At 40.2% G+C, this 25,624-nt stretch overlaps 1 protein-coding gene and 1 long non-coding RNA gene across 4 annotated transcripts in view; one reads left to right on the top strand and one right to left on the bottom strand.

Moving 5' to 3' along the window:
- efnb3b (ephrin-B3b) overlaps positions 1-25,624 on the top strand; it is a 97,955-nt gene that overhangs the window by 48,335 nt on the left and 23,996 nt on the right. The window lies entirely within an intron of this gene.
- LOC147336046 (uncharacterized) lies at positions 17,451-21,732 on the bottom strand. Of its 3 annotated transcripts, none has more exons than XR_015127515.1 (5): positions 21,371-21,732; positions 20,606-20,671; positions 20,100-20,255; positions 19,555-19,647; positions 17,451-19,259 (listed from the first exon to the last, which is right to left on the bottom strand). It is a non-coding gene; the product is annotated as an uncharacterized LOC147336046 (long non-coding RNA). The 3 variants fall into 3 exon arrangements; XR_015127516.1 differs by lacking the exon at positions 21,371-21,732 and adding an exon at positions 21,215-21,364; XR_015127511.1 differs by lacking the exon at positions 21,371-21,732 and having other exon boundaries at positions 20,606-21,364.

The following is a 25,624-nucleotide window of genomic DNA, read 5'->3' as shown; positions in this document are numbered from 1 at the left end:
AAGGTCCTGAGTTCAATTCCAACACCAGGCCGGGGTCTTTCTGTGTGGAGTTTGCATGTTCTCCCCGTGTTTGCGTGGGTTCTCTCCGGGTACTCCGGCTTCCTCCCACCGTCCAAAGACATGCAGCTTGTGGGGATAGGTTAATTGGATAATCCAAATTGTCACTAGGTGTGAATGTGCGAATGAATGTGAGTGCGAATGGTTGTCTGTCCCTGTGTGTTGGCCCTGCGACAGACTGGCGACCTGTCCAGGGTGTACCCCGCCTCTCGCCCTATGACAGCTGGGATAGGCTCCAGCGTCCCCAGCGACCCTGAAAAGGACAAGCGGAAGCGAATGGATGGATGGATATATATGTTCTTGAGCACATGTCAGACTTTTAGCCTTTAATGGAAAGTTTTGGACAGGGTGGGGCAGTGTGTGTGTGTGTGTGTGTGTGTGTTTGTGTGGTCTAATTGTTGGACAGCACTGGGTAGCGCGTGCAGACAGGAACGTCAAAGTGTTCAATAATGCAGACGTACTCTCTGGTTTATTTATCAGGGTTAAGCTGAAATAAATGACACAGAATCCACATGGGGAAGGGAGGGGCGACAGAAAAAAGGGGGGACGTGGGGCGGGGTTGGGGAGGAGGGGGGGGGGGGGGTTAAAGTGGAAGAGTGAGAGACAGACCAAGAGAGAGAAAGATGGAGAGTGACTGCGAAGCGGAGAGTGAAATAGAGAGGAGAGAAGAGACAACAGAGGGGAGAGGAAGCAGAGAGAAACGCTGCACTGCAGCCTAAATGAGCTGCACCTCTCTGCCACTCGACATTACTTTATGATTCCCCGTGTGCATACGTGCGTGGCTGTGCGAGTGTGCGGCACGCAAGTTTGTTTGTGACTGCAGTCGGGAGAGTGAAAGTGAAAGATTCAGGGAAAATAATGGAAGGATGGAACTCAGCTGGGTGGAAGAGGTGGGGAATCCAGGGACTCAGAGAAATCTATATCTGTTGAATATTTGATCAAGTTTAAGCCCTCTGATTTGAGCCTCCTGCCAGGCACTAAAGCAACCAAAGACACGGGGGAGAGGAGAGGAAGAGCTGCAGGAAGGAGCGAGAAACAAGATGACCACAGTGAGGGGCTTTCGGCTAGGGTAGGGGTTGTTTTTATACAGATATCCCGCTAGCATCCAAATGCAGCCCTGTATATGCCGTCTTTACTTCTGTCAATGGGCAGAAGAAGGAATAAACTTAGAGAGGACCTACCGTCATCATTTCCAGTAGTTCTGGGCGATACTGCAAATTTTGGTACGGGGCTCGTACTGCTGATACAGATATTATTACCAATACTTTTATCATATACAGGCAGGTTATGCTGGGGAGAACAGTGTTCAAGACTGCAAATTCTGAACGTGTTTTAATGACCACTAAATCACCTTTATTTTTACTTTTCACAGTAATTAGTTAACACAACTGAACACCCCTTTCACCTTTTCATGTTTTTTGAAACTAGGTTTTTTTGGAGACCTGAAATGTAAATGTGTTTTTCTCTAAATGATGTGTATTCCCCGAGTTGGCGAGTGGTTGCTGGCTGTTGTTGGGTGGAATCGGCAACAAAGCAGACTGCTAGTAGTTCCAGTACACTCACTATCTCACCACCATTCAGTAGTTCAACTTCAAAGGGTTTGATGCAAACGTGAAATAGAGAGAATTTGCCTTTAAACAATAGTGGTGCCTTACTGATGAAGCACCTTTCAAAAACACGACTGTGTGCACAACAACTGTCTCTATTTTTGGTTTGCGTTGCACTCTTTCACACGAGTTTTCCATGCAGGCTATAGGCAACTCAGTAATCTAGTGACCAAAGCAGTTTTAATTAGGTTTTCAGTGCAGCGCTATATACTGTACCAGTTTCACCTAACAACAGCAAGCAACCTCCTGCAACCACTTGCCAACCAGTCAAGGAATGCACATTTTTCCATAGCAACCAGTGGTTATCAAGGGCCACTGACTGGTCTCTAGGTCTGCGTGAGTTTAGTTTGAGCAATCGATTTCACAGCCTTTAGTGGCGATGTCCAGTAACCAGTCGGGCATAGTCTACTCATTTTGCCATAGTGGGCAGTGTTTGCCACGTAGTTTCCAACCAACCAACCAACCAACCTGTGTGACTGAGGTCTAAGTAGAAAACATCAAGCAATTAAAGCCCTCTGAGCTCCATCATTCAAAAATTTGACCATTTAATAAGAGCGTCCACCACTGGAATAATATCATGTCTTGATGATAAAACAAATTGAAAAGCATAACAGGTCTACTTTACCGACCTGCTGAGAAACTAGTCATGTATATATTGTTACATTTACGGTAACAATCAAACTTTCAACCCCACTTTGTTATACAGTTTCTTTTTAAAAGAGTAATCTTTGGTAGTTTAGTAGAAAAACTGAATCGGCTTAGCTGAGAACTGAAGCAAAGTCACAGAAACGGTATGATGTCTGTTTGTCAAAGCCCCATTAGGCTGAAAACAGGTGACAACTGAACTGGTGTCCATCTCATCCTATTCAGGCCTTGAGCAGCGTGTTAGTGGATGTTTCCCATCTCTGATCAGCACTTACTTTATTTAGTTATGGCTGTCAGAGCTTCAACGAGTCAAATTCCTCATGAATCTTAATGTATATGAAGCTTTATAAAAGACGGTAAGCAAATAAAGTGAGTAAAGAGGATATCTGGTTCATTCTCAGTTAATTGCATTTTTCGACTTAAGTTCTGCGACTCGCTGGTGTGCGAAAACTCAGCTGAACTCTTCACCTATTTAATTTTTTTCCTTAGAAATTAAAAATAGGAACCTGCACACAAGCGCTCTCTGCCATTCCGACCACACAGAATAAAACCGTGTTGTACATTTTTCAACCTCAAGTGTTTTTATGCTTTCACATCTTTTGTGGCCCTCGGGGGACATGCCTCCAGTTCGCTCCGAGCCAGCCCTCGACAACTATTTTGAGGTGGACCCGAGACTGCTTTTCTAGCCTGCAACACATTTTTCACACTCTACTAAACACGTCGAATTCTTGGGGCGAACAGCCTCAGTTAAACTCTCATGTGTGAAAATAGCCTCAAATAAAGTGCAAAAGTGGAAAATGGAATAGAATAGGCCAGCAGGGGTTTGGTGCAACGGATCCAACTAATTTCCGCCCAAGAGATAAAGTTTATCTGCATCTCTAAATGGATAAGAGAAAGTGGATAGAAGGAAGAATGACTCTATTAAAAATAATAGCAGTCATCTCAAGTGTTTTAAAGGATTATGCTTGATATTCCTCTGAGGTTCTCTGCATGGGTCTTTAGTGTATTCACAGAAATATCTAAACACAATTAAATACAGTGTGCAGATCCCACAAAACCACTGTAAACATGCACCATATGCTGACACCTATACCGGTGGTAAAAATAGGACAAAGACATTTCTGGTAAAGTAAAACGAGGAGAGGGACCAGAATGAGCTGATGTGAAGTGACACTGGGAGAGAGCGAGGGATATTTGGGCAAGAAAAAAAGAGGAGAGACATAAGAGAAAGGGGAGGGGAAAAAAAAGAAGAAAAAAAAGATGTGTGCTGAGTGTGAGTAAGAGAAAGTGACAGATCGCCTGGCCGATTTAGGTCAGCAATCAGAGCTGCGCTACTGTCTGCGAGATTGGCTCTGCGTGTGTGTTTTGGTATGTGCGTGACGTTGGTTCAGAGCTTATGTGTGTGTGGGCGGCGGGTGCATTTGTGGGTGTTTGTGTGGGATTGCGTGATTTTGTACGGAGGGCTGATGCTGCTGTGTGTGTAAGTTTGTGTACTGGGGTAGGGGTTGATTGCATGAGTGAGTGTGAATACGTCTTTCCTGTTAAAGGTCAGACAAGAAAAATCCTTCCCTAATTGGACTGGGCCTGGTTAACGTTGTATGATTCATTTAACCTTCCTACACTGTATGTCTCAGACATACACAAATACACACACAAATACGCATACATTTCTCGTTCCCCGTCGCGACTTGGTGAACAAAGGCATCATTGTGCTGCTACCTTCTGCTGAGGCAGAAGGATGTGTTTCCTGGCAATCAGGCACGGCGGAGGTGGTGAAGGGGGGTTTAAACAAGCACACCTCTCAGCTGACCTCTGCCATCAGTAGAACGTATTACCCCGCTAATATAGCCTTGATTTAGTGCCTAGGTTCACGCAAACATGACCTCTGATCAACATAATGAACATGTTCACACAGACAGATGTGTAGCCGCATACACAAACGTGTGTGTGTGTGTGTGTGCATTTGCTTGCACACACGCTAATGACATTTGTGTTGAAACGTTTTACGATAACCCGTCTGTCCTCCCCTTGAATTGCTCACCGTTTTGGGAACATACAGTTATTCTTTTTCTCAGTGTGGGCTAAAAATTGCCTTGAGCAAGCGTACGGTTGACCTAGCTTAACATAACAACTGCAAACAGTACAAAGCTGCGTGGTTGACTCTACTGAAAGCAGAAAGAAAGGACCTCTAATTGTTTTTTTTAATTAATTTTTTAAAAAGTCCAAATTAAATCAATTTTGTAATTAAATGTTCAAATTCTTGCCTGGCGTTAGCATGTGTTTAGCCTAGCTTTGCATAACGGAAGGAAGTGTGGGTGTGATGACATTTTGACAATAACCATGCCATTTTAAAGGCAACTGAATAACCATATGATGTCATTAATACATGTATATAAAATATCCAGCACCTTAACCTTCCAGTTAATAAGTTAGCTATAAGGTAGTAGCTAAAAAGCCAGCTAGCTAGTGTATTGCACTACTCCTAGACAAAACATGAGGGAGAGATTTTTTTTTTTTTTACTTAAAAAAATTATTTCTAAGCCTCAATTTGTATTTTGAGTGTAATTAATTTGCTAAAAATGTACAAAACACACATCAAATAAAGTTAAAGTTTTGGCTAGTAGCATTTTTTTTTCCTCAGCGTTTCTACATATTATACATTTTTCATACAGTGGTTACATCAGATAATTTTTTTCACAATAATCATTAAAAACTTGTTGTGACAGACTTGACTGGAAGCTTATACATAGACCAACTAAAAAAATAAATGAAATTGAGTTAGAATTGGAATTAGACGTCAAAGGTGTTTAATGTTGTTCGTTTAAGGTAAGGTTAACACAAAGTTGCCATGTCTGGACTTGAGCAATATATTTACTCTACACAGACTGAATTTTAGGTTAATCTCTCATCAAAGTCTCAGGAAAGAAAAACTTATATTCGTGTTTCCCAAAAATATCCAATCATTCCTTTAAAAGAACAAAAGAGTGCAGACACACTGCCGGTGCTGTTTTTGAGGAGAAGAGTTTGTCTCTGGCACGTGTGAAGCAGATTACTATGTTCTTGGAGCGTGATTGGACCCAGCAGCTGTTCAGTTGAAGAAGATGGAGAGGAAGACGTAGAGAGGGAGGAGAAAAAGTAAGGGAGCGAGGGAGAGCGAGAGAGCAAATTATAGGGAAAGAGACAAGCAAGAAGAATTTGAGCACACACAAGAAGAAAGGGAGGGACTGGGAGAAGCAGAGGAAGGGTCTGCGGCGGACGGCGTGGTGAAAGAAGGGATTTTTTGTGCTCTGTGACGAGACAGTTGAAGAAGACTTTGTTGACACTCAGAGGAGCAAGAAGGCCCACGGCTCAAAGACACAAGGACAAACAATCAGCTGCAAATCCTTTTTAACCACCATTTAAGCAGCCCTAATTACCCCAAAAACTCCACAAAGAACATCATTATCACGCTGCGCTCGTGCGTGTGCGCGTTGTGTGCGTGCATGCATGTGTTCTCCACTTGTTTATTGAAGAGAGATTCATTAGCGGACTGGATGTTTACTTGTTCTCGACTAATCGTCATTATTGTGAGATACTTTGGGTGAATTTCACAAATACAACAAGCCATTTGCTGCAGATTTTTTTTGTTTTGGCACCCCCCCCCCCCCAGTCAGAAACCCTCCGCCTTTATTGGTCAGAGGATCTCTCTCTCGCTTGCTCTCTCTCGCCCTCAGGGTGGCTTGTATTTTACTCGAGGTTCAACCAAAGCCAAAAAACAGCTTAATTTGATGCATGTTGTCCGCTCTGGAGAGCCAAGGGTTTGATAATTGTTTAGAATGCGCCGAACGTGCGAGCCAAAAAGGCCGGGGCACTGGAACGGGCGGTGGACCTAATGGTCCTGATGCTGTCACAGTCCGTGTAAGTCTTTGTGATGCGCCGCGAGTCCAGACAGGGCGAGGCGCAGTGGTCGCAAATCAGCAGCAGGGTTTGGCGTCTTGAATGTCACAGGCAGCAGAGCACTGAGTAAGCGATACAGTGGAGAGTTTGAGATGAAGACAACTTGAAGTAGTCCCCGTAGTTCCAGTATTAATCCTCTCTGTTCCCTCTGGGAGGGTGTGGGGGGGCTTATCTTCCATATTAGTACCACACATCTGCTCTTGCAGTATGTGCTGATTATATATTGATGTTGAGGGGGTGGGGGGGGTGGATAATTGAATACCCTTGTCATTTCTCCACTTCAGACTATCTCAAGTAGATGGGGGGAGCTAGTTTTTTACTTCTGTGCGCATATATGTGTGTGTGTGCCCATTTGTGTGCAAAACCCTTTTGTCCGCCTGCAACCCCCCGGCTCCAGCTTCAGATCTGGGCCCTAACCACGGCTCCAGCCCTGCTAACCACTGGTTTAATATATGCAATTAAGAAGCTAATTAGAGTAATTAATTCAGCCAGGGCCAAGGCCCAGCCTGGCCCCTATTCACAGCTTTGGAACTGCCATAATCCTCCTCCCTCTGCACACACGCACACACACACGCATACTAACCACACAAAGAATAACACACACTCAGACGCTGCTATGCCCTCATTATGAGCGGGGTCTTTGTTAGCTGTGTGTGTGCGGTGCCAGAGAAGTCGGAGATGAAGAAAAGGGCGTAAATAAAGACAGAGGAAAAGTGAGGCAGTCAGTCCGCTGTAATGAGTGAAAACAGTGAACTAATTCATTGGCACCTCCAGCCGTGCTCGGCTGCTCTCTTGGTGGCGCTGCGAGGGAAGTGGGCCCCGTTGTGACAGAATAGCATCTTACCTCATCATTTAGCAACAGTTCCGCCGCCGCCGCTTCAGGAGGTCGGCTCGCCTTATTTTTATTGGTTTAACCTTTATTTATCCGGGTTTGTCCGCCTGAAGATTAAAGCACTGCTTTTACTACCATGACCTCGCCAAGAAAGCACCATTACATTATTACAGGTCCTGTTCAAATTATTTCAAGCCTTAATTAAGAGAAAAGACCTATTTATTTTATTTTATTTTACAGTATAACAAGGCAGGCGGGGTGGTTTGTTAGTCTTCGGTGATTCATATGCACGCCATAAACCTTTGATAGCTTGCATTTGGCTTGGCTCTCGCTGTACAGAAAGAAGAGGCAAAGTAATTCCAGGTTTTGTTATTTTTGGAGTGTGATTAGGAAATGTGTGATGAATTGAAGATTAGAGGAGCGGGACAGATTTACAGCGCGCTGTTTTAAATGGATTACTGATAAAGTAATCGAAGAAGTTCTGGCGACGGCGCTCGGGAAGAAAAAGGTCGCTCAACCCACAAATATGACACCGAGTGACAAATTAGTCATAGTTTATTTAGGGTCTGCGCTTTATACGAAATGCTTACACCATTCTGCGTATTTGCTGGGATTTGGGTTGCCTGTTTTTTTCTTTTTTAACCACTTAGCAGTCCTGTGGAACTGATATTTTTAGCTAAGTACCCCTCGTTTGAAGACATTGACGTTGAAGTGCACTCTCTTTGCTCCCTGACTGCAAAGAGTACATCCCACTTATATCAATCCTTATACCAGCTAATCAGTTCTTGTTATGTGAGTTTTTTTGTCAGTCACTTGGTGAGTGGAAAATATCTTCCATCTGTCATGTTTTGGCATACTTTGGCAGCTTAAAAAGAATTCAGGCCTTTAAAAGAGCTGCTAGCAGTCCTTGGAGGTAAGAGTAGTGGGCTTGTGATCCTGCGGGAGCTTGGTGTTCTGTGCTGTCAGTGCTGTGCGTGTGAATGGCACATTTAAAATATGAATTAGCCTTAGCCGTTTTTACACTAGAACCTGGCACTTGACCCCGTTAAAAGTTTAACTCAGGTGGGAAACTCTTTCTCTGCTCAGTCTTCTCTAGCTCTGTCATTTTGTATGTCTGTCACTCTGTCGCCAGCTCTTTTTCTGCACGAAACCCCCATTACTCTTTTAGACGCTCCCTCTCCCCGTCTTTCAGTTCTCTGCAGCAAGTCGAAAAGCTGCACAGAAAAGCGAGCAGAGCAGAGACGTGCATTTTTTTGTCTCCATGAGAAAATCCAAATCTTTTCTATAAGTTGGATAGACTGAGCTCTTTGAAAAGTACATAAAGTACATGTCGTGCTAAGTTTTAGTGTTGCACTCTACTCGAGTCGCTTTGCTTGATTCAAATTCAAGTTCAGACTGGTTATCTTGTCCAGATCTTCAGTTCAGACACTAAAAAAAAAGGTGATCAGGTGGCCCAGGATTGAATGGCAGGTGGGCGGGGCTTCTCTGCTCTCACTGAGAGCACTGTCAAAGGGGTTAGTTGTACATGGCCTGATCTTATCACTATGAAACTCTGGGCCATTTCAGGATGCACAAGTCACAAAATAAAAAGCAGCACAGACTCCAAAAGGGAAACCAAGTACAAGCATCTGTCCTACAAAAGAGCACTTAAGCGAGACGGCGAGTCTTTACTAACAAAATAAAAGCACGATAACCAGTTTGATATCATATCATATATTTTCAGGGATGGTTTTTTTATCCTCATAGTGAGTGGGTACAGTACAGCATTTCCCTTAAGGGCACTTTGACTGAACAATGGATCCATCCCGCGACCCTTCATTTAAAGGGTCAGCGACAGATATCGATTTTTATCAAGGTCTTTAATATCTCTCTGCAACTCTGGAGCGATTTTTTAACAATCACGTCTCCGTGAAATTGTTTTGGCATGTAGGAATGTTCCCGAGGTGGTTCTCTTACAGCTAGCAGTTGCCACACGGGTTTATTTTGCACACTTGTTTTTAATCCACCTCAACAAACCTGGCGTTGTGTACTTTATTTCTGCAGCATGAGCGCGATCTTATCGGGTTAATAAAGCTTGTTGAACTTGAAAACTAAGGCGACAGGAAGAGGCAGACGGCTATCTTTCAGCTGTCAGATAAAATAAACCGTGCATCAAACAGGCAAGAATGCAAACAAACCTTAGGACAGCACTGAGTACTAATGAGCACACACACACAGACACACACACGTACTGGTTTTTCCAGACCTACATACTGCAGACAACCGTGGATGATTTCACTTAAGTAAACTAAACCTGGAGACTAGATGCTAAAACATGCATTTGAGGGGGGGGGGGGGGAAGGTTGTTGGTGGTGGTGTGGATGCACTATCTCACACACAGACACACACAATGTTATGTATCCACCCCAGGACATGCTCGTGACGTGCAAATAAGATTAAATGCACAAATGTAAACACACTTAAACTGAGGACAGAGTGACACATGCAGAGTGCAAATACACCCACATTTCTGCAAAAACAGCAGAGACAAGCACAAGCGGGAATTTGCGCACGCAGACACACACAGACACAAACACACACACATTCAGTTTTAAAGAAAAAGACAACAACAAAAAAACCAGACAGACTGCTGTACAGCTAAACACACAGTTTTTAGCAGGCTGCTTTAATCACAGAGGAGCTAAACAAACCCAACTGTCATCATGCACTTCCTCACATTGTTACACACATATCGAAACCCACTCACACAGACACACACACATGCACGTAAACAGTATATAATTGCCCTATGCTTTCTGCTGTCCATCATCTTCCCCTTCATATCTCACCCTTCTTTCCACTTTCTCTCTGTCCAATCCCTCCCTCGAGCGGCACACAGGCACAGATGTCAAGATGTATTATTTCTGGCTGGCCGGCTCTCATGTTTTGTATAAGTGTGTGTGTCTTTTTCCTGCTTTCCTCTTTTGGAAACAGGAATAATGTCGGCGGTGGTGGTGAGGGGCGAGACAGGCTGGCGAGGAAGAGGAAGGGTATCGTACTGGTAAAGATTATTTCAGAATTCCAGCAAATGCGCTAAAGTTTACATTACCAAAAGAGCACGCACACACGCGCAGATGCACATCTCACTGTTCTGGTATTGCAGTCATGGTTCAAGGACATTTAAGGCAAGCACACACTGGCGCTTTGTATTGAATCTGTGTCGATCCATTAGAAGGACCTCCCTGCTCGTCGGGATTGCGTTATGGCCGATTCTTGGCTGGTGCATTTAAACACTAAAGCTGAGCCAGGTTCGAAGTGCTTCTGTGTGTGTGTGTAGACAGTGTCTACAGTGCATGACATAGCCAGCCGCTGGTTGAAAGAATGGCATGCAATGAGAAAAGGAAACTTGAGGGAGAAAAGAAAAGAATGTTTTTCTTTGTCCTACAAGCTTACCTATGAGTTGAGGCATTAAAACGGAGAGTCACGGTGGCCCCTAAAATGGAAAGAAATCATAATAGTAATGCAAAAATAAATGGAATAATGTAGGGATAGTCAAACTGTGGCTTTTATGTGAAGAAAATCGAGTTGTAGCTAAGCAGCAAAGCCCATTAATCAGCGGCAGACTGGTCCTGAAGCTACGACACTGCACTGCTGAAAGCAGAGATGTCAAAACTAAGTGAGTAAGTCAGAAAAAGCAGCCTAATGCACTGATTCTGGGGCTGCCCTTTGTGGCCTAAGGGTTAATATGCCAATCGCGATCATTATCATTCCTCATCTCTCTCTAACCTCATTCTCTGTGCTGTTGCTGTCTAATAAAGGCACAATATGCTCCTAATAATTCCCATGGTTTCGAAGCATTTTTTTTCTTCTCTAGAAAATAAAATGCAGCAATATAGCATTTGGTTGCGTAACCCATTTACTGGGTTTAATAAACAGCTTGCTACTGGAAATAGAATGGCCAATTTGGCCCGGGTACTCCAGAGCTACTAGAAGATGCATTAAGTGGAGGAATCTGTGGACAAAACAGTTCTGAGGATGCCCTGGAGGTAAATCGGTAGCTTTAAGGGCATTTCTGTTTGCATTTGCCCGCCAATAGGAAAGCTAATGTAATGTATTAAACAGTTGGGTGGTTGGCATAACAACAACTTGACTATACCAACAACAAGTTGAAGGTTACCGGGATTAGACCTTTGAGTTTGTTATGTGTCCAACTGTTAGTGTTGAAAGCACCCATTGTATGCTATTTGGAGTTAGATAACGTACCATTACAACACAGTGTTCTCTTTATATGTTGTTAGGTAGAACAGGAGTCGCTGACCTCAGCATCCTGCAGCTCCTGCAGAGCAGGTGATGATAACCTCAAAGAGCCGGACTAACCTATCCTTCTGTGGCAAAGGATAGTGTCTGGAAAACAGTATAAGTCCAGATCCACTGTCTTGTAATTCAGCTTCATCATCAGTCTCCCCACTTTGCTTTGCTGTGTGGGAGGCCTGAGGGAGCAAATTGATATATTTGACTTGATGAGTAAAAATCGGGTTATATTTCCACTGTTGCACGTAGGCTTTATAAAGCGTGGACTTTAATGTCAGTCCAGTTCTCTGTTTGGTGTTTCATTTTTAGAACTAGATCTGGTTTGCACAGCTGTTGCCAAAGTACCTCTGCAATTCCTCAGTTAATACATTTTTATTTATTTTTTAATTATTTTTTAAATAAGGCAGTTGCTGGTGATGCTTATGTCCCTCAAAGGTTCCTTATGTGCTGGAAGGTACGAAAGCTAACAGGAAACAGCTAATAGCAAACATGTATCTGTAGCTTTATATGAATTATTTATATGAACCCATTAACTTGTATCTTTTCATACCTTACAGCACCGATGAGTCCTCTGCTTCTGTTATTTCTGGTCCATCACGTTATTGTCTCCCCAAAAGCACTTTTGTTGTCTTTTGTGTGCTTTCTGTTGTTTTCTTTAGTTGCAGTTTGTTTGACCTCTGACCCTACAGTAGCTATACAGTGGCTAACGTGCTCACCTGGTCACATTTGTAAATTTACAGGTTGGACAGCACTGCGAGCTGCACAAATCCTCCTAAAAGCAGATCACATCCACAGATCTTCAACTTAAAAGCCGAAACAATCTTAAGTGGCTCAGTTTTAATCACCGGAGAAGACAGCAGGCATTTGTAACTCCAGTTTTCCTCCTTGACCAGCAACACTTCACATGAATTCTAGGGAACAGAAAAAAAACTCAATTATCGTTTGTCAGGGGAACACTGGTTCCCCTGACAAATGCATGTTCTGCATTTTCCATTTACTGAGATGAGATGTAACTGTTTAATTTTTCAGATCCAACTTTTAATGCTGCGAGCACAACAAAATCCTGCGCGCTGACTTTGTATCGAGATGTTGGCAGCAACCTCAGGAACGCTGTTTCCAAACTCGGGCAAAGAAAACAGAAAACTACCCGTGACATGGCATAAATAATACGTTTTACTTAAATATATTTTAACAGCTCCTTTAACAACTTCAAAGATGGAACAAGCTAAACTGGTGAACTCTACGCCATCATTACATGTAATTGAGCTTGCCCACCCACAAGCAAATGTTGTTTGATTTTTGTTATTGCTCTCTATCTGACGCTAAATCAAGACGTGGCGTTTTTCTGGTCTGCGACGGCGCTCTATTTTCCAGCGGTGGGCTGGCCAACGAGAGACTGCACCCAAGAGTTTTAGCAGCCGAGCTTAATGATGTATAATGTAGATTAAACCTCTGCTGTGAGGCACTTTAGCTAAAGCCTAAATAAAGTTTTCCTTAATGGCAAATCCAATCGTTTCAAAGGTCTTTCCTATAGGTTCAGTCACGCTTCGGCAGTGGGCCGGACTTGAACAGTTTATCAGCGTAGGGAGAGATGGGAATAATTAGTGCTGTGTGTTTGTGTTTGTGTGTGTGAGAGAGAGAGAGTGAGTGTGTGTGTTTCGGTAGATTTTGGAGCGATGAGAGAATCTTAAAGGTGTGCGTGTTTATTAGATGGTGGACTTCAAAGTCGCACTCGGGCTCATTAAAATGTTTGATTGCGTTGGTGTTTATGTGCGTGTTCTTCCTCGAGCGCATCATTTATCACACACACACACACACACACACACACACACACACACACACACACACACACACACACACGCGCACACACAAACAAACAGTGTTGTGTTCCAGTGGCTGGCGGCTTTTGTCCTTTCCGAGCTCTCGTGGAGTTCATTAAAAGCCTTAATTAGACTGACAGTTATGTGTAATTACAGTCTTTAAGATGTACAGCTCCTCTGCAGGCCCACTCTGTCACTGCCTCCTTTCAAAAGTCATTGTTTGAAGGGAGAAACTCTGAGAAAGTGTTGGTGCGTGTTTCCGAACCCTAACCTCTGAGTTCTTAGGCTCTGGTTTGCCATTAAAAATCACCCCAGCGACATTTCTCCCAGCCTCCTTCCATCCCACAGATTCGGTCATTGTCCTCTCCTTTCTCACTCACATTTTCGCCCTCACTCCTTTCTCCTCTTCGTTCACACCCTTCTGCTTCCCTTCTTCTTAATTTAGAAACCCCTCCCTTCCCTCCGCCGCCATCTTCCCACTTGCTCGCACTTTCTTTCTCTCCTGCTACATGTCACAGATTGCTGTCACATTCCTCCCTTCAGACCGTTGACCCACTTCCCTCTTTTCAGCATCATTCCTAGCTTCGTGTTTTACCAGACGTTTGTCCTTCACTCGAACAACTTCGCTTCCTATCTGCCCCCCCCCCCCCCCAAAAAAAAATCTATTTTATCAAAAGTCTCATAACCTACATAACGAGCCCAAAAGCAAAGACAAAAAAAAAAAAAAAAAAAAGGCCTGGCATTATTTGACTGTCTGTTCCTCAGAATTTCTAAATGATCTTGGCTGGTAGTGTTTCATCATTGTGATTTTTTTTTTAGTTTTTTTTCTATATTTTTCTATGATTGATGTTATTAAAAGTGAACATCAGCTATTGAGTTGGATAGAAAGGAAGCAGTTCAAAGTGCTGTTTCAAATGACTGTCACAGCCACAAGATTTCAAGGGAAAACCTGAAAAGAAATAGAAAATACATGCAGTAGTCTCATAAAAACATGGCCCAAATATACTCCAAAATAGTCATATATATGACTTTAATAATCACGAGGATGAAGCTCTGCTTGCAGCACTCCCAGAAGTGTCTATGAGTGCAGTCAGCACCAGCTACAAAGTTGAGTCAAAGTCACTTACAATAAGGAAATCTGACTGCTGAGTCCCAGAGGGAAGTTTTGGCTTCAGATTCTTACACTGTTTCAAGAGTTGTTTTTTTTATTGTCGTAGGCTTTGCACCCCGTGGCTGAGCAGAAGCCACGTGGCGAGGGTCGCCTCCTTCGCGTCTTCAGCGTATTTGTGGCAAGGCACCAAACGCTGTAATCCTCCAATGACAAACAATGTCACAGCTAGGTTCTGCCTGAGAGGATGCTCTCTACAAAGGAGGGGATGGCAGGGAGGCTGCAAACACAGAGAGGCAGTAATTGAAAGGAGAGGGGAAACGTTACGAGGGGGGTGCGGTCGGCGGCGGCCGTGTTCCTGAAAATATGACGAAAATACGACAAAGTGACAGGAGACGTGGAAGGGACGAGTTAGCTGCAGTTGTATCTTGTTTTCCTCTTCGCCGCACAGAATCCATGCTTAAATTGAGCCAGTAAATCAGACTAATGTGAGACTGCGGGCTTTTATGTGGCGATTGTGTTCTTACGCAGGTGTGCGAATGTGCAATCTCCTGCATTTATGTGTGTGAGCGTGTGGGGGTCTGAGGGTGGAGAGCGAAGGGGGAGGGCTAAGAGGGTGACTTGGTGTACCCAAAAAAAGATAACACGATGAATGATGGAGGCGTTAATCTCAGGAGGGGAAGAGGGACGCGTCGCTCCGCTCCAACACAATCTCGTTGCCTGTGTTGTGTCTTACTGCTTCTTAGTGCTGCTTGATAATGATTGTTTTTGTCGGTAAATAGAAGAAACTTCATCCATTTATTTATTCTTTTAAAAACTCTTTCTGCTCTGGTTTGCCTTGAACTTTAAATACAGTTCAAATGAAAATGAAGTGTTAAATAGAGAAAGAAAAAGAGTCAGAGGTGTTGCCAAGAAGGGATTAAGACCCAGAGACACCTGGGGAGAGCGATGGACACCTGCAGCCAGTGGCTAAACTGACACGAGTTTTGTGCAGGTGGAAATGGACCAGGTGACCCTCAGAGGCTTTTAGATACAGGCTCACCTAAGAGTGGCCTGATGTGACTTTTACTTCCTCCTGCTTCCACATTTTGGCTCGAGTTCAGCTAAGATGTGAGTTAAATTTGGGTTTTACAAAGGAGCGTAAAGCATTGATTTATTTATTTATTTATTTTTTTTTTACTTTTTATTTTCATTTTTTAAATTGAAAACGAACAACAAACAAACAGAAACAAACAATAAAAGACATTTACAGTTATGGGACAGAGTAGGTATCATCAACTAGCCAAAGCTTGACTGGCCATTATGACCAAAAAAAAAAAAAAATTCTCAGGAACACACTCTAGTATCTTTATCTTTCAAACATAGCCTCCACCCTCTGAGGACCGAACACAGAAAATACGGGCGTATTAATAATAATAATAAAAAATAATAATTATAATAGTAACAGTATTGGTAATTACAGAAATTAAAAAAAAAACAAAAAAAAAACAAAAAAAAACAAAAAACAAAAAAACATAGGAAACAAAAAAAGAAAAAAAAAAAGAAAAAAGAAAAACATATCGTGTGAACCCCTCCCACCATCCCCCCACCCCTTTACCCCTGTATGGCTCTCAACTTCATCACATTCGTGTATACAAACAGCCCATATTTACACCCGTCTATACACAAGAATCAGCACAACATTCAAGAATTCTGATCAGAAGGGCCTAACCAAGGATCAATTCAGGGTAAACCCAGAGGAATTTACATCATCTCTATATTCTGTCAAGTCCAAAGACGGTAATACTGAAAGAAATGGTCCCCAAATTTTTTTAAAGGTTCCGTATTTCCCTTTTACACTATGCGATATCTTCTCAGGTGTACAGTAGGATGCTAACTCATTAATCCAATATCTCAGTGTTGGAGAATTTTCAGATTTCCAATGTGTCAGAATACATTTTTTAACTGCAGTACTCGCAAGTAAAATAAAATATTTCTTGTGGTAATCCACATTTATAGAATCTATATCACCTAAAATCCATAGTTTTGGGTCCATTTCGACTTGGATCCCAATTACCCTTGAAATTATTTCAGTAGTCCGTCTCCAGAACTCCTCTATTACTGGGCAATTCCACAGCATATGAAGAAGATCACCATCTATCACCTTACATCTCAAACATTTGGGAGAGTAATTAATATAAATTTTATGTAATCTGTAAGGTGTATAATATGTCCTGTGGAATATATTAAATTGCATTTGTCTATGATTTGTAGAAATTAACATGGTCTGTGCCTGTTCCATTAGATGGTACCATTCTACCTCTTCATAAACATAGCCCAGATCTGCCTCCCATTTTCTTTTCAGTGACGTTTTGTTGTAGTCAGGTAATTTTTCATTAATAATAGTGTATATTGAAGATACTATTCCTTTTATTGACTTCCATGGTTTGGTGCAAAGATGCGTTTCAAAAGGACTTTCTTTAGGAATCTCAGGGAATGTTCCTTTAGTTTTTTCTTTGATCCAGTCTCTTATTTGTAGAAATTTAAAAAAATTTTGGTCTGGAAGTTTAAATTTTTCCTTTAGTTGTTGGAAGTCAATAAATGTATCATTATTATATAGATCGGCAACAGTTCGAATATTTCTATCCTTCCATCCCCGCAATATGGAGTCGGAAATATGATGGGAGAGATCAGGATTGCCCCATAGGGGTGTCCTTCTAAGAAAAGAAATATTTATTTTTAGAAGTGAGTGGGATTCCTGCCAGGCACGGAAGGTGTTTAATATTATCGAATTATTTGTGAGCTTACACTCAAAAAAATGAAACGTTGACTTTAATTAAAATTATTTTGTCAACAGGTTCCACGAAATTGAATTATGTTAGTTTAAAGCAAAAATCTTTAGTTCATCTAATTTTAAAAAACTACTTAAGATTAACAAGACATATTTAAGACTAACTAAATCAAGTTATGTTGTATGAACAAAGATGATATATTTTCAGGTTAGATAGTTTAGATTAGTTACTTCAACACATTTCTTATTTGTGGCAGTAAAATGTTAAATTTAAGTTAGATTAATTCAAATATTATATTTTCAGCCACCTTGTGCTTTATTAATTAGTTTTACATAAATCTATTTTGTCAACAGGTTCCACACAAATGAATTAAGTACATCCAACTTATTTTTTAAAATTTATTTTATTGCCAACACATTCAGTGAGCATTTGTGTAAACCCAGTCCAAAATAAAACACAACAGCTCATTAGGGTTAGTAATTAACAGTATGTAGACAGATGCAACATCAAGACTTTAAATTAAATGTCTGTATCTACCAGAAATAGAAGAAAAAAAAACGCATTGAAGATCACATAACACATTGATAAGATGACACTTGAGTTATGCACATGTGATGCTAGTAAGGTCTGTGAGTGTTTTTTTCTTTTAGTGTCTAAAATGGATAGCAAAGTTGCTATTTGCAATGATTGCTTAGGGTCAGTCCAGTAACACAATGCCAATGAAGTGCTTTCCTTTAACAATGCAAAGTGAAGTGTCCACCTCAACAGCCACAATTTAAAAAAAATTTATGTAACAACAACAACAATAATAATAATAATAATAATAATAATAATAATAATAATAATAATAATAATAATAATAAATAGTCCACTGATATTAGCAATCAAAGAAAATTACATCACCATCCCAAATAAAACTTTAACAAAACATGCCAACATTATGGTCTAACAATAAAACAGCTTGTCAGCGTTCAGTTTTTTTGCAACAGCACAGCAGTAACCATTTAACACTCGCCACTGTCAACATTTATTTTACCAGTGTTTGGGCAAAAAACTTCAGATGGAAACATTTTAACATGGAAACAATTGTTCGTCTTTAAAAGTCCACAAAATATACATTCATCCTGCATTCCCAACTTGGATGATCTGATATCCTCGTGTTGGTGTTGTTCCCAGACCATCATGAAAATGTTGTCACATTGTTGTGACGTTATTCTTTTGCGCGCCAAGCCATTCGTGCATTTATGAAATTCCAATGTTGCAAGGACAATATCAATTCTGCTTACTGTTTATTAAAGGGTTACGGTTAGGGTTAGGGTCAGTTGATCGGCGGACAGAGGCGGTTTCACGCAGCTTAAGTACAGTTTTTTGTTTTACGCCGGTTTTTCCCGAAGTCGCAAAAGTATGACGTCACAACATTCTGATTGGTCACTTGCAATGTTGATCCTGGAACAACATTTAGTATGATGATCTGGGAACAACACCAACACGAGGATATCAGATCAACCTCCTAACTTACCCTTATTTTTAGTATGTATTGCAATTACCTTTACAATGCACACAATGTAACACAAACTGAATATGAACATATTTCCACCTCATAACAATATGCCTTGAACGCTAATATACACACCACCCTTCAACATTTCTGGTGCAGTATCATCTCTCAATTAAATCCTTTAAATCTCAATACTTTTGATTGTCTCTTACTAGCCCCCCACAACAGTAAAATCTCTCAAATTGTAGTAGTTTACAAACTTTTCAAAATGTTCTAAATTTCTCTTAAATGTAATTTTCCCGTTATCTGTCATTTACAAATTACCATTTTATTCCCATTCAGCCTCCGAAAAACTTCTGTCCATCTGACAGAACATTCATCATCCAAATTAAAGGTTGGCTTATTCATTCAGTGTATTCTTGAGCAACTGTACCTTGGTCAAGAGTATGCTGACATACAGATGAAGGAAGAGCTTCTGAAGTACTTCAAAGAAAGCTTTCAGTCTTGAGGTTAACTGAGATTCAGTGCATATATCCCACCCATTAAGAGTGCACATGCAGAGGCCAGGTCTTCCAGGTCATGCAGGACACACTAGATGGTTATACCCACATCGGCTGGAGGAGTGCTGGCATCAGCTCTTTCGATGGTAAAGATAGCAAGGGTAATTTGTTCCAGCTCCCTCTGAACAGCTGTAGCTTAGACACAAAAACATAGAAAAATGGCATCCAGTTTTAAAAAAAGAAAGAAAAAGGGCCAAAGCTACCCTTTAATGACGTAAACACAATATTAGGAACATGCACCCCAGTGTGCCACTATTTCAGACTACAGATTCAACGATAAATATAAATAGTTTGGGTATACAAGAAGATTTCCCAAAACATTTAAACAGGTTCCATGCAAATTACAACAACAACAACAACAACATGCAACAACATTAGTTATTCAAAATTTGGTTTAATACAGATAAAAAACTAAACTAAAATTACCAACCAATTATTCTTTGAAGAGGATGCTTGGGTCTTCATTCAGGTAAAAAGGTAGTGCCCTGAGGACACACTCCCTCCCCTTTTCAATACTTTCCTTCTGTAGAGAGTGGCAGAGATACAGGAAGAGAAAACAGATATACTTTAGGATGACAGAAACTCACATTATACGCAAAATGAATGACATATCCACTGCACAGATAGACATGTACACAAGACCAACTAATCATCACATGGACATGAATAGTTAACCTGTTGGGCAGGGTTTCCACCACATTATATATGTCCATAATGGAGGTAAAGACAAACTAATACATCATCTTTTTTGCATTCAAAACATAACATAAAAACATTCACTTCTGGTTTAACCTAAATCAAGGGATCAGATTTTACATATGTTTAGGTAATTTAAATTTTCCAACGTTTTGAGTACCAAACTTTGTCTTGCTTAATATAAATGTAAGTGCACTGTGCAGCTACCATACACTAGCTGTTTAAATTTGAAAATGATCTTATTAGCCATAATATTTTGCTACCAACAGAATAACGCACCTGTGTGGCTGGGGCCAAAGTTTGTCTAATTTTCTTCCCTGCAACGCCTCCTTTTTTCTTGAAGACTTTTATGAGCTGGTCAGTGTATTGGTCAAGTTGTGTAAAAAGCCTTGGAACATGTGCAGCAGTAGTAATCCTCACATATTCTGCTTCCACCTGAAAATATGTCAACAAACACAACATACTGTACTGTAAATATACATACTATATGTACACATATACAAACTAAAACTAATGTAGTAAGACCTCATTAAAGCTATAATTTTAACACAAACATTTACACAAAATGGTAATGGAGCCATTACAGCTTTTATTGTTATTTATCAAGTTCCAAAAAATATTGATCACAGCTGATCTGAAAAGAATTTCATGCCTCAGGCCCTTGAACTGCAACCTTTACCATGGTTCAGATGTGGAGAAGAAATAACAGGGGCATGGGATGGGTCACAAAAGAAAACTTAACTTATAAAACAGTTTTGTTTTTAAAAGTATAACAGTTCACATACCACATACAAGCTCAGCAATACCACATACACCACATCAGTATAGGAGGGAGCAGGTAAAGGCAGGATCTGAGATTTATAAAGTAAAACAAGAAATTCATTACTTAATTTCAAGAAGCAAATTATTGTTTGAATTACAACTAAATAAAATACTACTCAGAAGAAAAGCAAGAGATTGACACTGCCATGTGCTAACTTTCTATAGAAGCAATTATCACCAGGTCTGTCGACCTCCATTGTCTGTCCACTCATATGTCTTGAATAATTTTATTAAAAAAATTAAGTGTGTACTTTCACAAACTGTAATTTATAACTACATTGATATGTATAACTCCGCTAGGAAACATGCTGTATTTACAGACCATTTTTACATAATACAGATTACTGATAGAGCAGAACAATGGTGTCACAGTGGCTTTCGCCCTTGACTTTTTGGATTTTAAATGTCACTTTATGCTATCCTTGCTATCCTATTCGATATTTCCGACTCTCGGATTACAGAAAAGGAATCCCAAGAAAGCAAATGGAAAAATAACCCCTTGAAAGAATAACCCCATGAACCCCTGTAGCTAATCCCTTAATAAAACAAAAAACAATAAAAATGTTTCTTACACAGTCCACAAAATAAGCATGTCCAGGACCCAGTAAAACTAATGTAAAACAAGCGCACGCAAACGATATAACATGTCTTGTAAGACAAACGCAAAATATAACCATGCTGGACATATAGATACTACACAACATAGTCAAAGAAAAAAGTGGTCTTACCTCTCAAAGAAACAGCAGCTTGGCGCCAAAACAGCCTTTTTCAGTTAAATTTGAAGTCTTGCGCATGAGCAGGCACAAGCCGTGAAACCTTCTTGTTCTGCGCGGTTTCATTACAACTGTTTTTGCATTACTGCCACCTTGTGGATATACAAGGTATATCGATCCTAATTGACTTAACTTAAATGTTATGCGATCAAGTAACACATTAGTATTATGTACGTTGAATAATAGACACAATTACGTAGACTTGATTAGAAAAACATATGTTAACTTAACAAAAACATATATTTTAAGTAAAATGAAAATAAATAATTAATATACACTGAACAATCCACCTCATTCATTTTTTTGAGTGTAGATAAACATTTTTTCGTACCTAGAAATGGGACGTCTTTTAATGATATGGGATTCACCTCATATTGTTCTATTGGAACCCATCGAACCTCACTCCTCTCTGCATATAACCAGATCAATATTGATCGATATTGGGAGGCCAGATAATAATTCCTAAAGTTTGGTAGGTTGAGTCCTCCCCTTGAATAAGGGGCCTGTAATGAGGAGAGTTTAACTCTTGGGTTTTTCTTTTGCCATATGAAGGAGGTTATAAGTTTATTTAATTCTTTGAAGAAACTTTTTGGAACATTTATAGGGAGACATTGAAATAAATAGGTAAACTTAGGCAAAATGTTCATTTTAACAACATTAATTCTCCCTATAAGGGATAATGGAAAATCCATCCATCTCTGTATATTAAGTTTAGTTTGCTCCAACAGTTTAATATAATTTAGTTTGAATATTTTATCCTCAGATTTACCAATTTGTATGCCCAAATATTTAAATCCATTGTTACACCACTGTAGTGGATCTGTAAGAGCTCTAACACGATTATCTTGTATATTTAATGACATAATCTCACTTTTAGTATAATTTAACTTGTATCCTGAAGCTGCACTATATTCTTTAAGACAATTCATTAATGAGGGAATTGACTTGAGAGGGTCCGTTATATACAGTAGGAGGTCATCTGCATATAGAGAAAGTTTATGTTCACTTGTACCGAATTTGATTCCAGATATAGCAACATTAGTACGAATGGCCACTGCTAGTGGCTCGATCGCAATCGCAAAGAGCAAGGGAGAACTTGGACAGCCTTGTCTACAGCCTCTGGTTAAGGAGAGGGTGTCAGAAAGCACATTATTTGTTATAATATTGGCTTTGGGGGCGTTAAAAAGTATCCTAACATAGCGGGTGAACTTTTCTCCGAAGCCCATGGCTTCCATTGTCTGAAATAGAAAGTTTGGTTCAATCCTGTCAAATGCTTTATTAGCGTCCATGGAAATTATTAGCAATGGTTCTTGATTTTTTTGAGCGGCATTCAATATGTGGAGCAGGCGCCGCACATTATCTGCTCCCTGTCTGTTTTTAATGAAGCCTGTTTGATCGGCATTTATTATCTTAGGCATAATGTCTTCCAATCTATGTGCAATTATTTTAGATAATATTTTATAATCTGCGTTTAAAAGGCTAAGTGGTCTATAAGAGTCACATCTCTGTTTGTCCTTGCCCGGCTTTGGCAATAATGTAATTGTTGCATTTTCCAGTGATTCCGGTAATTTCTTATTTTCTAAGGCTTCTTTTAATCATATTTGTAAGTGGTGTCAATAATTTGTTAGAAAAGGCCTTATAGTAATCAGCTGAGAATCCATCTGGTCCAGGGGTCTTATTATTTTGTAAACACTTGAGGGCTCGAAGAACCTCCATCTCCGTTATATCTACATCAAGCAGTTCTTTGTCCTCATTATATAATTTAGGAAGGGTTATTCCATCTATGAATCTTTTTGCAACAGTACCATCGACCCCTTGCTCAGATTTATACAGATCTTCATAAAACCGTTTAAACTCTGCATTTATAAGTACTGATTCATCAAGAAGTTTATCATCTTCCGTTAGAATTGTCCGTATAAATTTCTCCGATGTTTCTTTCTTAATTTGCCAGGCCAGTAATTTACTTGTTTTGTTTCCAAATTCATAGTAGTGATATCTTGTTCTGGCCATAGCTGCTTCTGCTCTATTGGTGCATAAATTATCATACTGCAACCTTGCTTTTGTTAATGTATTAAGACATTCTTCCTTTTTGGTGGCAATATATTCCTGTTCCAAGTTTTTAATGTCGGTCTCCAATTTAGATATCTTCTCTCTGACCTTTTTAGCCTTATTAGCCCCATATGACATAACCATACCTCTCATATAAGCTTTAAGCGCTTCCCAAATATTAGCATGTGAGGAAGAATTTGAATTAGCATCTAGAAATATTTCAATATTAGTGTTCATGTATGAAATAAAATCAGAGTCTCCTAGCATATAATTCTTGAACCTCCATCTGTAGGTTATATTTTGCGATATATTGGTAGCCCAGAGAAGTTTAATGGGATTATGGTCTGAGAAAGTAGCTGCTAAGTAAGAGCAGTCTATCACTGTTGCCATCATATTTTGTGATATAAGAAACATATCAATTCTTGAGTGCGTATTATGTACTGGAGAAAAAAAAGAAAAATCCCTTTGACCTGGGTGGAGGTTTCGCCATACATCAATTGCGCCTATATCCTTCATACCTTGGTTCAATGCAGTTGCTGCTTTGGATAAAGAAACTGTTTTAGGTGAGGACCGGTCCAAGGAGGGATTTAGGACCATATTGAAATCTCCACCCACAATATACTGTCCCTCAATTGTAGCCACTTTCATTATTAAGTTATTGAAGAATAAAGGGTCATCATAGTTGGGCCCGTATATATTTACCAAAGATATCTTATTTCTATTTATTTCACCATTTACAAGTAGGAATCTGCCATTTTTATCCTTTTCAACTGAGTTTAGTTGAAAGTTCAAGTGTTTATTAATAAGCAGGGTGACTCCTCTTGCTTTGGAGGTATATGATGAATAAAAAACATTGCCTACCCAATCTCTTCGTAATTTTAAATGTTCAGCGTCTGTAAGGTGGCTTTCCTGGATAAAAGCGACATCTACATTTTGCCTCTTTAAATATGTCAACATTTTTTTTCTCTTAATAGGTGAATTGATCCCTCTAATATTCCAAGATATACAGGTTATATGACCCTTAATTTAAGTTCGGTATAGTAAAATTCTGTACATGGGTGTAATGGTAGGATATAACCTAAGCCAATGAGCTATCTGAACAATTATATAAGTATAAGAAGAATTTTTTGTAAGAGACCATACATAACCCCAAAACATTAAAATAAAAACCTGCCTCATAAAACCCCTATAACAAAACCACATAAGGTAGGTAATTCAACTAAACAATGGTGGTGGCCCAGGCAGTTGTTAAAGTTAAAGTTCTAGCCACTCTCGGTAATATATAAACAGCAAAGTATTAAATTTTAGCAGTCGGATACAGAACGTAATTCTGTAAAGGAAAAAGTAAAATATTTAAACACAATATAATCACACTCATCCAGTAAGGGATTAATTTCTAAATCATAAATGCACACAAAGTCTATAGTTTTATAAATGTGTACTTATTTTAGCTGAGTAATAAGCAAATATTTATGTTAGCTATTAACTACTAGATTGCTATAAATCATATCTTCAATTCGTCTGACAGATGGGAGGTGGCGAGAGTCTGTATCAATGCTTAATGTTATAGTCCCTTTTTTTTTTTGTGAGACTGCGGGCTTTTATGTGGCGATTGTGTTCTTACGCAGGTGTGCGAATGTGCAATCTCCTGCATTTATGTGTGTGAGCGTGTGGGGGTCTGAGGGTGGAGAGCGAAGGGAGAGGGCTAAGAGGGTGACTTGGTGTACCCAAAAAAAGATAACACGATGAATGATGGAGGCGTTAATCTCAGGAGGGGAAGAGGGACGCGTCGCTCCGCTCCAACACAATCTCGTTGCCTGTGTTGTGTCTTACTGCTTCTTAGTGCTGCTTGATAATGATTGTTTTTGTCGGTAAATAGAAGAAACTTCATCCATTTATTTATTCTTTTAAAATCTCTTTCTGCTCTGGTTTGCCTTGAACTTTAAATACAGTTCAAATGAAAATGAAGTGTTAAATAGAGAAAGAAAAAGAGTCAGAGGTGTTGCCAAGAAGGGATTAAGACCCAGAGACACCTGGGGAGAGCGATGGACACCTGCAGCCAGTGGCTAAACTGACACGAGTTTTGTGCAGGTGGAAATGGACCAGGTGACCCCCAGAGGCTTTTAGATACAGGCTCACCTAAGAGTGGCCTGATGTGAC

This window comes from Aulonocara sp. 'chitande type north' Nkhata Bay, linkage group LG3, assembly GCF_057382095.1.
Source record: "Aulonocara sp. 'chitande type north' Nkhata Bay isolate Kocher_YH1m ecotype deep benthic linkage group LG3, A_spYH_male_GT1.1, whole genome shotgun sequence".
NCBI classification, from domain to species: Eukaryota; Metazoa; Chordata; class Actinopteri; order Cichliformes; family Cichlidae; genus Aulonocara; species Aulonocara sp. 'chitande type north' Nkhata Bay.
This window is presented reverse-complemented; position numbering and strand designations above follow the sequence as displayed.